Genomic DNA, 13,794 nt, shown 5'->3' with positions numbered 1-13,794 from the left:
AGTGGACTCATCTCTGTGCTTGTCCTGCTAGACCTCAGTGCAGCGTTCGATACTGTTGATCATAATATCCTATTAGAGCGATTAGAACATGCTGTAGGTATTACAAGTACTGCGCTGCAGTGGTTTGTATCATATCTATCTAATAGACTCCAATTCGTGCATGTAAATGGAGAGTCCTCTTCACACACTGAGGTTAATTATGGAGTTCCACAGGGTTCAGTGCTAGGACCAATTCTGTTTACATTATACATGCTTCCCTTAGGCAGTATCATTAGAAGACATAGCATACATTTTCACTGCTATGCAGATGACACCCAGCTCTATCTGTCCATGAAGCCAGATAACACACACCAATTAGTTAAACTGCAGGAATGTCTTAAAGACATAAAGACCTGGATGGCCGCTAACTTTCTGCTTCTTAATTCAGATAAAACTGAGGTTATTGTACTCGGCCCTGAAAATCTTAGAAATATGGTATCTAATCAGATTCTTACTCTGGATGGCATTACCTTGGCCTCCAGTAACGCGGTGAGGAACCTTGGAGTCATTTTTGACCAGGACATGTCCTTCAACGCACATATTAAACAAATATGTAAGACTGCTTTCTTCCATTTGCGCAACATCTCTAAAATTAGAAATATCCTGTCTCAGAGTGACGCTGAAAAACTAGTTCATGCATTTATTACTTCCAGGCTGGACTACTGTAATTCATTATTATCAGGATGTCCAAAAAACTCACTGAAAAGCCTTCAGCTAATCCAAAATGCTGCAGCAAGAGTCCTGACAGGGACTAGAAAGAGAGAGCATATTTCTCCTGTTTTGGCTTCCCTTCATTGGCTTCCTGTTAAATCCAGAATTGAATTCAAAATCCTGCTCCTCACATACAAGGTCTTAAATAATCAGGCCCCATCTTATCTTAATGACCTTGTAGTACCATATCACCCTATTAGAGCGCTCCGCTCTCGCTCTGCAGGCCTACTTGTTGTTCCTAGAGTATTTAAAAGTAGAATGGGAGGGAGAGCCTTCAGTTTTCAGGCCCCTCTTCTGTGGAACCAGCTTCCAGTTTGGATTCGGGAGACAGACACTATCTCTACTTTTAAGATTAGGCTTAAAACTTTCCTTTTTTCTAAAGCATATAGTTAGGGCTGGACCAGGTGACCCTGAATCCTCCCTTTGTTATGCTGCAATAGATGTAGGCTGCCGGGGGATTCCCATGATGCATTGAGTTTTTCCTTTCCAGTCACCTTTCTCACTCACTATGTATTAATAGACCTCTCTGCATTGAATCATATCTGTTATTAACCTCTGTCTCTCTTCCACAGCATGTCTTTATCCTGTCTTCCTTCTCTCACCCCAACCGGTCGCAGCAGATGGCCGCCCCTCCCTGAGCCTGGTTCTGCCGGAGGTTTCTTCCTGTTAAAAGGGAGTTTTTCCTTCCCACTGTCGCCAAAGTGCTTGCTCATAGGGGGGTCATATGATTGTTGGGTTTTTCTCTGTATCTATGAAGCGCCTTGAGGCGACTTTTGTTGTGATTTGGCGCTATATAAATAAAATTGAATTGAATTGAATTGAATTGAATAGATGGCTTTTAAATTGTTTAGAATTAAGGGCCGATCGTGGCTCAAGAGTTAGCAGTTCGTCTTGTAATCGGAAGGTTGCCGGTTCGAGCCCCGGCTCAGACAGTCGCGGTTGTTGCGTCCTTGGGCAAGACACTTTGCCTACTGGTGAGGGGCTGATAGTGCAATATGAAAACCTTGCTTCTGTCAGTCTGCCCCAGGGCAGCTGTGGCTACAACTGTAGCTTGCCTCCACCAGTGTGTGCGAGTGAATGAATAGTGGAATTGAAAAGCACTATATAAATTAAGATTATTTTTATTTTTCCAGTTAATGAGGATTGTGGGCTGTGTTTATTTCTGTAGTGACCTCATCCAAGTTGCCCAGCAAGCACACTAAAGGGGAGGCTGGAATGTTACATTTCAGACACTTTGATAAGTCTTCACATATCTCGCGCCAAAACTTCTGAACTGGTGGACAGAACCAAAGAGCGTGGATTATCCGGTGCATTGCCTTCATAGTGTGAGCAGTTGTTGCAAGACGTAAAGCCCATCTTGAACATCCTATGACAAATATAGTGCACTCTATATAGTATTTGTATTGTATTAATTGCAAACTGGGATTTCTGATCCATTGAAAGGTTTTTAAGCATATCTGAGACCAGAAGATTTGGTCTAAGCTGATCAAAAAATCCGCTTCCCATTTTGCAATAGGATGGGATATTGATTCATCTGTTTTAGAAATTGTTCTGTATATTTTAGACAATAATTTTGGGGGGGGGGGTTAGATTAAAAGATTGTACCACACTTTGTGGCGTTTGTAATTCAGCTTCACTGGGTTTAAATTTCTTTTTTCTCCTTTGTCCTTGGTCCTTTGTAATGTTTTTAAGCTGATATGTGGGGGTTTATCTTTCCAAAGGAATTTAGAAATATACGAGTCTAGAGATCTGAGCCAATCTTGTGATGGCTTACTCGGGATCATTGAAAATAAATAGTTTATTTTTGGCAAAACCATCATTTTTATAGCGGCGACCCTTCCCATGAGTGATATGGGTAGAGATTTCCATCTAGCCAGATCGCCTTCTACTGTCTTTAAAAGTGGGATGTGGTTTAAATTTAGTTAATTCTGCAAGCTTAGGAGAGATATTGATACCTAAATATTTAATATTTCCAGATTGCAGTGGGGTAGATGAAGAATTATAGAAGGAGCAATTAATCGGAAGAACTGTAGATTTTGACCAGTTAATTGAATAATCTGAGACTTTTGAGAAAGAGTTTATCAATGCAATTACCCCAGAGAGATTATTTTTTGAGTTTTGGAGAAAAAGCAACACATCATCTGCATAAAGGCTGATTTTATTTTCTACATTCTTACATTGTATGCCCTTAATTGTTGTAGCCTGTCTAAATGCTGCTGCTAGTGGCTCAATAAAAATTGCAAACAATGAAGGGGAGAGTGGGCATCCCTGCCTGGTGCCCCTTAGGAGACAGAAGCTGGAGGATGTTTGGTCATTTGTTCTGACACATGCTGTTGGGGAATTATATAATATTTTTAACCAGTTTATGAAAGAGGATCCAAAACCAAATTTGTGTAAAGTTGCAAATAGAAATTTCCAGTTAACTCTGTCAAACGCCTTTTCTGCATCAAGAGACAATATTATGATTTCAATGTTTTTACTGCACGAGTAGTCTATTAAATTAAATAATCTACACGTATTTGTTGATGAGTGCTTACCTTTTATGAAACCAGTTTGGTCAGGATGAATTAAAAGGGGGGTTATTTTCTCCAATCTCTTTGAGAGAGCTTTGCAGATTATTTTGAGATCTACAAGGGATCTCAAAATAATCTATAAGGGATATTGGATGATAGCTGGAGGGAAATAAAGGGTCTTTGCCTGGTTTTAGTAAGAGATTAATATTTGCAGAATTCACATTTGGTGGTCTTCTGCCATTTTCCTTGATTTCCTGCAGCATTCTGTGAAACATTGGTGCCAGAGTTGTCCAGAATTCTTTGTAAAATTCTGCAGGAAAGCCGTCTGGACCTGGAGCCTTATTATTGGGCACACTTATCAGGGCTTCCTGGAGTTCACCTGGTGTCAGTGGCGAATCCAGTGCCATTGCTTGAGTGTCTAATAATTTAGAAAAGAAGAGTTACATTGTCAAGAAATTGATCAATTTTGTTTTTAGATGGGTTTATTTGTGGTGTTTCATAGAAATCCCTAAAAAGACCTGGGTCTAGGTGCAGTTCCCCCCTCCAGGGGCAAGGGTACCTAGACCCGGTTTGTAGAGTACGCTTGTGGAGTGTGATTGTGTGTACAGCGTCTCTTCATGTCTGTCTCCACGTTGGTTGAGTGTGGAGTAAGTGCATATGAGAGCATGAGGGTGGGAATGGATGTTTGTATCTGTGTGTGCCTGTATGTCTGTGTCTATATGTCAGGTTGGATGTCAGGCGCCACCTCTCTGGGGACATCTCAGGCCCTCCAAGGTTTGGAGGCCTATCTCCCCCTACCACCACTTCCCCTGCCAGTGGCGGACTCCCTCAGACGTCGGTGCGTTGGTGGTTCTTTGTGTCCGGGGATGGGCGTCCAGGTACACACCAGCTCACTCCTTGGCGGCCGCTTAGCGGGGCCTGGAGCCTGGGGCTCGCTCGGGCCACTTCGGAGGTGGGGTGCCCCCGGCCTCTTGGCCTGGGGCTCGGTCACTCAGGCACGGCTGGCTGCCGGCGGAGCTCACGGGCGCGTCACTGCAACTCCCCCTGGCTTCTGCTCCGCGGCTGCTGAGTGAGCCCTCATCTGGGACTCTCCTCAGCTCTTTCTGGGACAGTGGCGCGGCTGCCCCTCTGTTGGTCTTCCTTGGTCTCTTGTGTTCTGGGGGCCTCTGGATGTCTGGAGTTTTGATCTCCTCCATACCTGCTTCATGCCCTGGAGGATGGGGCTGTGGCCCCCCCACACCCTCTAGCAGATCATTACATGAAGGAACCTTTTAAAAAAACAAGCGCGTCCATGCTCACAGGTGTACACACGGGTGATCACACCCACAAACTACACCGTTTTTGGCTCCTACCTCAAAGCACACTGTGTTCTGTTGATCTTATGTGCTGCACAATAATGTTTAATATTTAGTATTTACTGTCATATTCCCATATATCATTGTGATGTTGTTTATTCTATTACTCTTGTTCTCTTCTGCTTGTTTTCTTTTTTCTTTCTCAGCAGGTGACCCAGGTGATTGATATATGCATTTTTTTTTCTTTTTCTTTTTTTCTGCCCGTTCTGTTGGTTTTTGTCTTTTGCCCTTCTCCCCCGTCCCTCTTCTCAGCTGTTTCTCTTTCCCTCTTTCTTTCTCCCCTTCTTTCCCCCAGTCAAGTCTGTCCCGCATTCAGTAAGTGAAAATAAAATAAACAATAAAAGGTGAATCAAATGGACCATTACGGCAAGGCTGGGATGGTCAGTTTGGTAAAGTAAATCCGTTGGGCATCTTTCTTTGCCTTTAGACAACAATTCTGATGGCAAAAGAGCCAAACGGGACAGGCAAAAAGAAAAAAAAAAAGAAAAAAAAAAAAAGAAATCCCTAAAAAATTTGGGGTTTTTTTTAGGGTCATATATTGTTTTCCCAGATAAATCTTTAACAGCACATATGGTTGTTTTTTCTTCATTGATTTTTAACTGGTTAGCTAGAAATTGACTGGATTTGTTACCGTGTTCAAAATTTTGCAAGCGAAGTCTTTGTACTAAGAATTGAGTCTTTTTATTAATAATTATATTTAATTCTAGTTTTGTTTTGCGTATTTTGTTCAATATTTCTTGATCTTGGTGTGACACGTAGGCTTCTTCTAGGGATTTGATGGTTTTTTCTAGTTCCTGAATATTTTTGTTTTCTTCTTTCTTCTTATGTGATGAGAAAGAAATTATTTTACCTCTCATCACAGCTTTCCCTGCTTACCAGAAGACAGATGCTGATGTCATTATAGCCTAAATAAAGAGTCCATTCTTTTTTAAAGTATTTGATGATAGGGCTGCTCGATTATGGCAAAAATGATAATCACGATTATTTTCACTGAAATTGAGATCACGATTATTTGACGATATTTATTTAAGCCTTTAAGACCTACCATAGAACCAAGTCCGCCAGAGCTTATATTATTTTTTTACATGCTGTAGTGCCATTTGTGGGAGCATTTCAAGTTGCTATACATCAATACAACTGTTATAGCCCATATTTTAATAATATGTATGCATTAAGTCCATAGTAACTACATTAATTGCAAACAAGTGGGGTGGCTGTAGCTCAGGTGGCAGAGCAGGTCAGCCACTAATCAGAAGGTCAGTGGTTCGATCCCAGGCTGCCTCCTGGCTGCATGCCAAATATCCTTGGGCAAGATACTAACCCTGTGTTTGCCTACTGGTGGTGGTCAGAGGGCCCGGTGGCGCCAGTGTCCGGTAGCCTCGCCTCTGTCAGTGCGCCCCAGGGCAGCTGTGGCTACAATGTAGCTTGCTATCGCCAGTGTGTGAATGTGTGGGTGAATGACTGAATGTAGTGTAAAGCGCTTTGGGGTCCTATGGACTAGAAAAGCGCTATACAAATGCAGGCCATTTACCACAAGTGCAATAAACTACAAAAAAATTGAAAATCGTTTTTGTTTTGTTTTTTACATATATTTCTACTTGGAGAAATTTAAGAGGTTTATCCCTCAAAACTTTAAATACAAAAAAGTTGCAAAAAATAGTTTACAACAACAGGAAATTTATTTTGAGTGTCTTCATAGTTTTATTTTGGAGATACAGCAATTTTTATATACTGCAGGAAAAACAAAAAAACAATCCTATGATGCAAATTTGCAAAGAAAACAGCACGTGCATCAAAATAAACTATTTCCAGCAGTGCAATTCGAGTTCTAAGCATCCCAGCAACTATTCAGAAAAGTCAAACATGACTTATAAAAACACTAGTATAGGCTTTTAAGGCCTACAAGTAAAAAGCTACATTTTCCGCGAGAATGACGTCACTTCCGGTTTCGGGCAGGAAACGCGATAGTTCGCGCTGACTTCTTTTTCAATGTGGGAAGTGTTAAGAACAGCTGATCGGATTGGCAAAGCGTGTTTCTGGAATATTATGTTTTTGTTCCTGCAAGGCTTTTTATGCAATTTTTGCATATGTGGAAGGAAACTGTGACCTAGGACAAGCTGATGGTATAAGATGTAAGTACAACTCCTCCGGTTTCATATGCAAAACAAATTATTGCGCTAGCTTAGCGGTTCAGGTTCTACAGGGATTTAAAAATAGTTACACAAAACAGAGCATGCTGCTCTGACCGGCTTTAAAGGGTTAACAATAACAATGTATTGAATAATGACTTTAAAAACATAATATAAAATAGTGTGCAAATACTGATAACAGTGCAAATGTTTGCAATATAAAAAATAAATGAAAAATGTAAACATCTATGTGTAGTGAACTTTGCAGTGTTGCTCTGTGGTGCAGCTACAACACTGTAGCAAAGTTTACACACTATGTCTACTTGATCCACGTCTGACTCCGCGAACCCATAATGTTTCCACACCACTGAAGTTTTTTTTTTTTTACCTCTCTTTTCAACCAACGGCAGTCACTCTCCTCTCCAAACAACTTCTGCTTAGCTTTCCGGTCCTCTTAATTGTTGTGATGCGTGTTCGAAATGGAGAGCGGTGCGCTTGATTTACCACATGGAGCAGCGCGAGAGTAAAGCATGAGGGAGGGGCTAATAATCGGCTCAGTCATTTTTAATGATCGTTGAAAGCCCAGATCGTAATCGTGATTAAAATTCGATTAATTGAGCAGCCCTATTTGATGACGTCTCCATCTTTGAGTAGTGATGTGTTAAATCTCCAGTTTTTACTTGGTGTAGCGTTCTTCTTATGTTAAGGACACAGGAGCATGATCGCTGACAGTTATAGGGTGAATCTCAGTGTCTGAGATATCACTCAGCAGTGAGCTACTGACTAGGAGATAATCCAGACGAGAGTAGGAGTGATGGACATGTGAGAAGAAAGTATATTCCTTACTGTTGGGGCCAAGGGAGCGCCATGCATCGCAAAGACCAAAGTCGCTCATATACTGTTTGATTATATTTGTGGACTGCTAATTGCGCTGAGTTCCTGCTGCATTAAGCCTATCCATTTCTTCATTTAGAAGCCACTCATCTGGACTCAGCCTACATGTAGGTTTTTTTTGTCTCTGTGGATTTCCTGTTGGCCCGATTTCATGGGTGTAATGATGCATGTTGGTATCTCTTGCAGAAAGCGCTTTTTTTGGTCTGCAAGTGACTTTTGATTGCAGAATAGGTGCAGATCTTTGGTTTCTGTTATTTCTCCATCGCATTTATGTAAATGAGAGTAGGCCAAATAACAGCAAAATACCTTTGTAATCCCAGAAAATAAACCTTTATACTTTATAAACTTTGACAACATATTGTGCAGATAATATCTGGCACACATGCATCATGTTGTAATGCTTGTGGTCTGCTACATAGCAGGGGTCTCTACTACAGTTATAGTTTGACCCTGGTAAGTGTTAGCCATTTAATATTGCAGACTGAAAAATTAGAGTAGAATGCATATTGAATGGGATTGTTGTTGTTATATTGTCATGTAATTGTATTTTTTCTTGCCTCCTGCCTTGGCTGTTTCTAAATGAAGTAAAAATAAGGCCGTGACTACAGTGCTTTGTTTCCATGAGTCACTGTTTAGTTTCACAGCAAGAGAAACTTGTTCACATGATAATAACTCTCTATATATTTTCCATTTGATGTTTTACAATTGGCTTCTGGTCTGACTGTCACTTCCAACACTGATCCACTGATTAAATTATGAATGCAGGACACAACACCTGGAATACAAACAGAATCCCAAAATGTGGAGATATTGAAATGCCTGTTGCTCTTTACAAGACTAATAAGGTAACCAACCAAACTTTGTTAAATGTATCAAAAAGCAACTAGGGGGTTTTGTATCTTGCTCAAGAACGTTTTGACATGCAGGTTGGAGCAGCCAGCGATCGAGCCACCAACCTTTGAACTGACCTACTAGATGACCTAGATGCCCTGCTCTACCTCCTAAGCTACCACCACATCTATAAATGCCATTTTAATTATATCCTTAAACAGTGTTCTAACTTCCAATATTCACAAGTGTAAGGTTGTTCTCTGAATAATTTAATGGATTCTAAATGTGCAATAGACTCTAACTTAATTTACAATAGAACTATGTGTTGTGTAACAAATATTTTGCAGTCACCACAGAGACTGTTACTTCCACTGAACAGATATGGTGACTCGAAGATGAACATTTTATAATCACAAATACTTTTCTTCATTGTCATAGAATTTATCTGAATGCTATGAAGGATTTGAAGCTATGAAGCATTGAGAATATAATTTTTGTTTTTAAAGTTGAATCTAAAATGTGAGATTTTTAACCCAAAAGAGACAAATAACAATAATTACAAACAAATGTTCAGATAAAACTATGCAACCAACTTATATGTGATGATGAGCTTTAGAAACAGTGAGAAACATTACCCTGCATTTATTACTGACACAAAACGAAAGGTGTCAATGAGGTTTTCTTGTTTTTTTCTTTTCTCTGTTCTCTCTGTTTCTACTGTCACTGCACATTAGCAAATGGGCTAAAAACCTGTAGCAAAAACTGCATTGTGCCAATTAGTCACATGATAAGCATTCATTATATTGGTGTTTTACATTTTTTTTTCGTATAATGTCTTTATTCATATTATTTTTTAAAAATGGAATTTCATTGTTAAAAAAAGAGTCATGCAAAGATAATCAGTTTACCAAATGAGTTGCCAAAAAACAACTAGTATGACTTATTTTCAAACGTAACGCATAAGTTATTGTAACATAACCGGGCATTCTGTTGTCTGTGGTTTTAGGGTTTTTTCATGTCAACAAACATATTTTAAGTGCAAAAAAGCAATGAGGCAACGCCTTCAACAGGCCACTCATCTTGACCAGCCTAGATGTAGGGTTTTTTTTTTGTCTCTGTGGGTTTCCTGTTGGCCCAATTTCGTGGGTGTAATGATGCGTGTTGGTATCTCTTGCAGAAAGCACTTTTTCATCTTCTGTTTGTTTATTTTTTAAATAATACAGACAGTTTCTGTTTAACATCCCACAGAAGTACACAAGAGTGAGCACTGCTTTATATGTATTTACACATCCTGTTTAATACATCATGTAGGGGAAATTATTAATTAAAACACAATGAATTTATATATATTCATATATTTTGGTCCCCAAGTGTCTTTTGATTGCAGGATAGGTGCAGATCTTTGGTTTCTGTCCATCGCATTTATGTAAATGAGAGTAGGCCAAATAACAGCAACATACCTTTGTAAAATGCAACACAGTTCAACAGAACCTCAAACTACATTCTCCAAAATTATCACACAGCTGTATCAACCAGTCTCAAGACAATCCCAGGAAATAAACCTTTATACTTTATAAACTTTGACAATGTATTGTGCAGTTAATATCTGCATCATGTTGTAATGCTTGTGGTCTGTTACATAGCAGGGGTCTCTACTATTGTTACTGGTAAAGTAACCATGGCACATATTCATTGTGCAAACAGAATAAATGTAATATTTAAATCCCAAATAATGCTGCTAAAGATCTAAATGCCAAACTTCTTGAAAACATTCAGCATCGACTTCCTCACACAACCACTAGAGGTCACTTAACATTGGAAAGTAACTGTAGATCTTCCTAAAGTGTTTGCACTGAAGTCTTCTTGCTTACATTCCAAAGAAGTGAACAAAATTCCAACAGCATCATCATGAAAATGATAAAAGTTTAAGAAATTATAAATCTATATGAAGATTAGAAGTGTGAGTAATTTTACTATTTTTATTTTTTATGCTGTTTTCTTATGCTATACTGATACTTTGTGTATCTGTGGTCATATATGGGTGTGATTTGCACAGCAACCACTTCTGAGCTTTAGGTTCAAAGCAATCCACTTTCCATATATGCATGCAGAGTATGTTATGGCAGTTTATTAATAGGAACAAAACTGGCATCTAATAACAGAACTGTCATTTAGGTTTAACTGTTGCGTTTCAGTGTTTACCAAAAGAAATATTTTGTGATTCATTAGTATTTCAACCTCAGACTCCTCATTTCTGGCTCATTTGAAAAGAACATATAGAAAAAAATAAAGCATTTTTCATTACTTCTTATTGTAATGTATGTTATGAGCCTGGCCATCAGTCAAGAATGCACAAATTGAAGGATGCATGAAAGCATTCAACAGGCCACCAGTGTGCAGATTGTGTTGTTCTGCATGCTGCAGTCAGCTGTCCGAGGGCATGCTTATTCTGTGGTTTTCCTGTGAGCCTGCTGCTCACTAGATGGTCTACATTATGGTTATGATTTGTCAACTCTGTTATCTCGAACCCTTGAAATGCACCATTCATAGATTAAAGTTGAAGATGAAGTGGAAATTTAAAGTATAATCATTGCAAATACAAAAAGACAGCTAGAAGAGAAAAGAGTTATATCATGTCACATTCATCCTCAGACTCATACTCTGTTCTCTGGTTTAAGATATTTCTCGCTCTGCAGCTCTGTTAACAGAGACCACTGAAAGGGCATCTGTGTGTTAGGCTTACAGTGTAATTCTGTTCGATTCACAGTAATTTTTCTGAACTTATGGCTTACCAGCACAGTGCAAGGGACGACATGTGAAGTTGTACAGAATTTTTAAAACGATATCTTATAACAACTAAGAGTCAGTGTAATATTATGAAGTACAGATTTCTGCGTCAAAACAAATGGATTGAATTAGAATCTAAAGGGGCCGTGTGTGTTCGGCTGTTTAATGTAAAAAGAAAAACCATATCAAATTAACGGGCTTCTTTCAATGTGGAGAAATAGCGGCTCTACTCTGAGCCCCACCCCAATGGCCAAACTTCTCACGCTATCCCATGTCTTGGGGCCAGGGCGACCATGGCTCAGGGGGTTGGGAATCGCATCTGTAACCGGAAGGTCACCGGTTCGATCCCTGGGCTCTCTGTCCTGGTCGTTGTGTCCCTGGGCAAGACACTTTACCCTACTTGCCTACTGGTGTTGGCCAGAGGGGCCGATGGCGCGATATGGCAGCCTCGCTTCTGTCAGTCTGCCCCAGGGCAGCTGTGGCTACAACCGTAGCTGCCTCCACCAGTGTATGAATGTGAGAGTGAATGAATAATGGCATTGTAAAGCGCTTTGGGTGCCTTGAAAAGCGCTATATAAATCCAATCCATTATTATTATTATTATTGGTTGACATGCCTCTTCAGTGTCTCATGAAAATCAGGGACAGTACTGCTGAATTAGCAGACCAGGTGGTGGTTCCTGTCTTTAAGAAAGGGGACTGGAGTGTGTGCCCCAACTATGAGTGGATCACATTCATCAGCCCCAGGAAAGTCTATGCCAGGGTGTTGGAAAAGAGAGTCCCACAACTCTCTGCTAATCCAGGGTTGGGTAGCAGGGCATCCAACCCCGTGAAGAAAATATGGTGGAGACTGTTGTTTCACCCCTTCTGTCTTGAAGAATGTCCCCTTATCAGCAGTGTTGGGACTAACGCGTTATTAAGTAACGTGTTACAGTAACTACGTTATTATTGTGGTAACGAGCACGGTAACTAGTTATTATGCCAAAACCGGGAACGCGTTACTCGTTACTGGGATTTAGATAGGCTCGTTATTCGTTACTTCGTGTGGTGGCTATCGCGGAGCTTCCACAGATTCAATAACATTAGCAAGTGGTGGAGGCCAGCAGGTGGATGAAGGAAAAGGGAGGAGAGACCCGAAGCGGGAGCGTCATTGCACTGGATTCCAGCCATAGCCCGCTGCGTACCATAAGAACGCCGAAGGTCTCCTTTCGCGTTCCTCAGGAACGCCGCGGGACGTGACAAAACGTCGACATGTTACGCCTCGGGAGTGAGAACGGGCTGGTGGGTGCTATGTTACTGATGTTGAACTTTATTTTGTTCATAAGGTTAATTATTAGAGTTGCCAACCATCCTGTAAAAAATGGAATCGTCTCGTATTCAGAGAAAATATTATGGGTTTCGTATTGAGGTGAAAAGGAACACAGTTTGTCCCGGACTTCAGCTACAATGAAAAAGACACAAAGCTGGAGTTATTCTGTGTTTACGCTGCACAGCTGCCTCTTCTTCTCTCATCCTCTCACCCTCCCTCTCCTGTTTCTACTTCAATCATGAAACTGATCAATGATCAGCTGATCGGCTTTTCTCTCTTGTTTATTTATCGCCCACTTTGCGCCAGAAAGAGGAAACCAGCGGATGTCGCGGTAAACAACAGCAGCACTTTTAAGCTTGATCAGCTGTTGTTAGAATTCATTTAATATTAATTTCTAGTATCAGCTGATGTTGGCTGGAGCCACAGCTGTAAACCTGCTGGTCATGATATCGGTTTGGTTATCTGGTGAGAGGGAAACATGAAGATGAAACCAGGAGATGTCCTTCCTGAATCATCAGAGCTGTGATGGAGAAACAGGTTTACCTTTTAGGTTGATCTGATATCCTCGTGTTGGTGTTGTTCCCAGATCATCATACTAAATGTTGTTCCAGGATCAACATTGCAAGTGACCAATCAGAATGTTGTGACGTCATACTTTTGCGACTTCGGGAAAAACCGGCGTAAAACAAAAAACTGTACTAAAGCTGCGTGAAACCGCCTCTGTCCGCCGATCAACGGACCCTAACCCTAACCCTAACCGTAACCCTTTAATAAACAGTAAGCAGAATTGATATTGTCCTTGCAACATTGGAATTTCATAAATGCAGGAATGGCTTGGCGCGCAAAAGAATAACGTCACAACAATGTGATTGGTCACTTGCAATGTTGAACCTAGAACAACATTTTCATGATGGTCTGGGAACAACACCAACACGAGGATATCAGATCATCCTTACCTTTTAGGTGACATGAATGAGTTGAAGGGAAGTTATGAACTGTTTCTGTGAGACAAATAACACCAGGATCCTTTTCTAAGTAGCTGACAGCTGGTAACTATGCAGGGGTGGGTCTAGCAAAGTGTTGCCAGGGGTCCATGTAGGGCATTAAAAGGGAAAGGGGGGCACAAGGAAATACTTTCTTATTCTCATTTAAAATGTCTCACTTTTAAAAAAATAATTATCTGAGTCTTGCAACAAACAATTGATAGATTATAATGGATTGGATTTT

This window comes from Copadichromis virginalis, linkage group LG6 (genome assembly GCF_057382275.1).
Source record: "Copadichromis virginalis isolate Kocher_CV1m ecotype Utaka linkage group LG6, C_Virginalis_male_GT1.1, whole genome shotgun sequence".
In the NCBI taxonomy this organism is placed as follows: domain Eukaryota; kingdom Metazoa; phylum Chordata; class Actinopteri; order Cichliformes; family Cichlidae; genus Copadichromis; species Copadichromis virginalis.
This window is presented reverse-complemented; position numbering follows the sequence as displayed.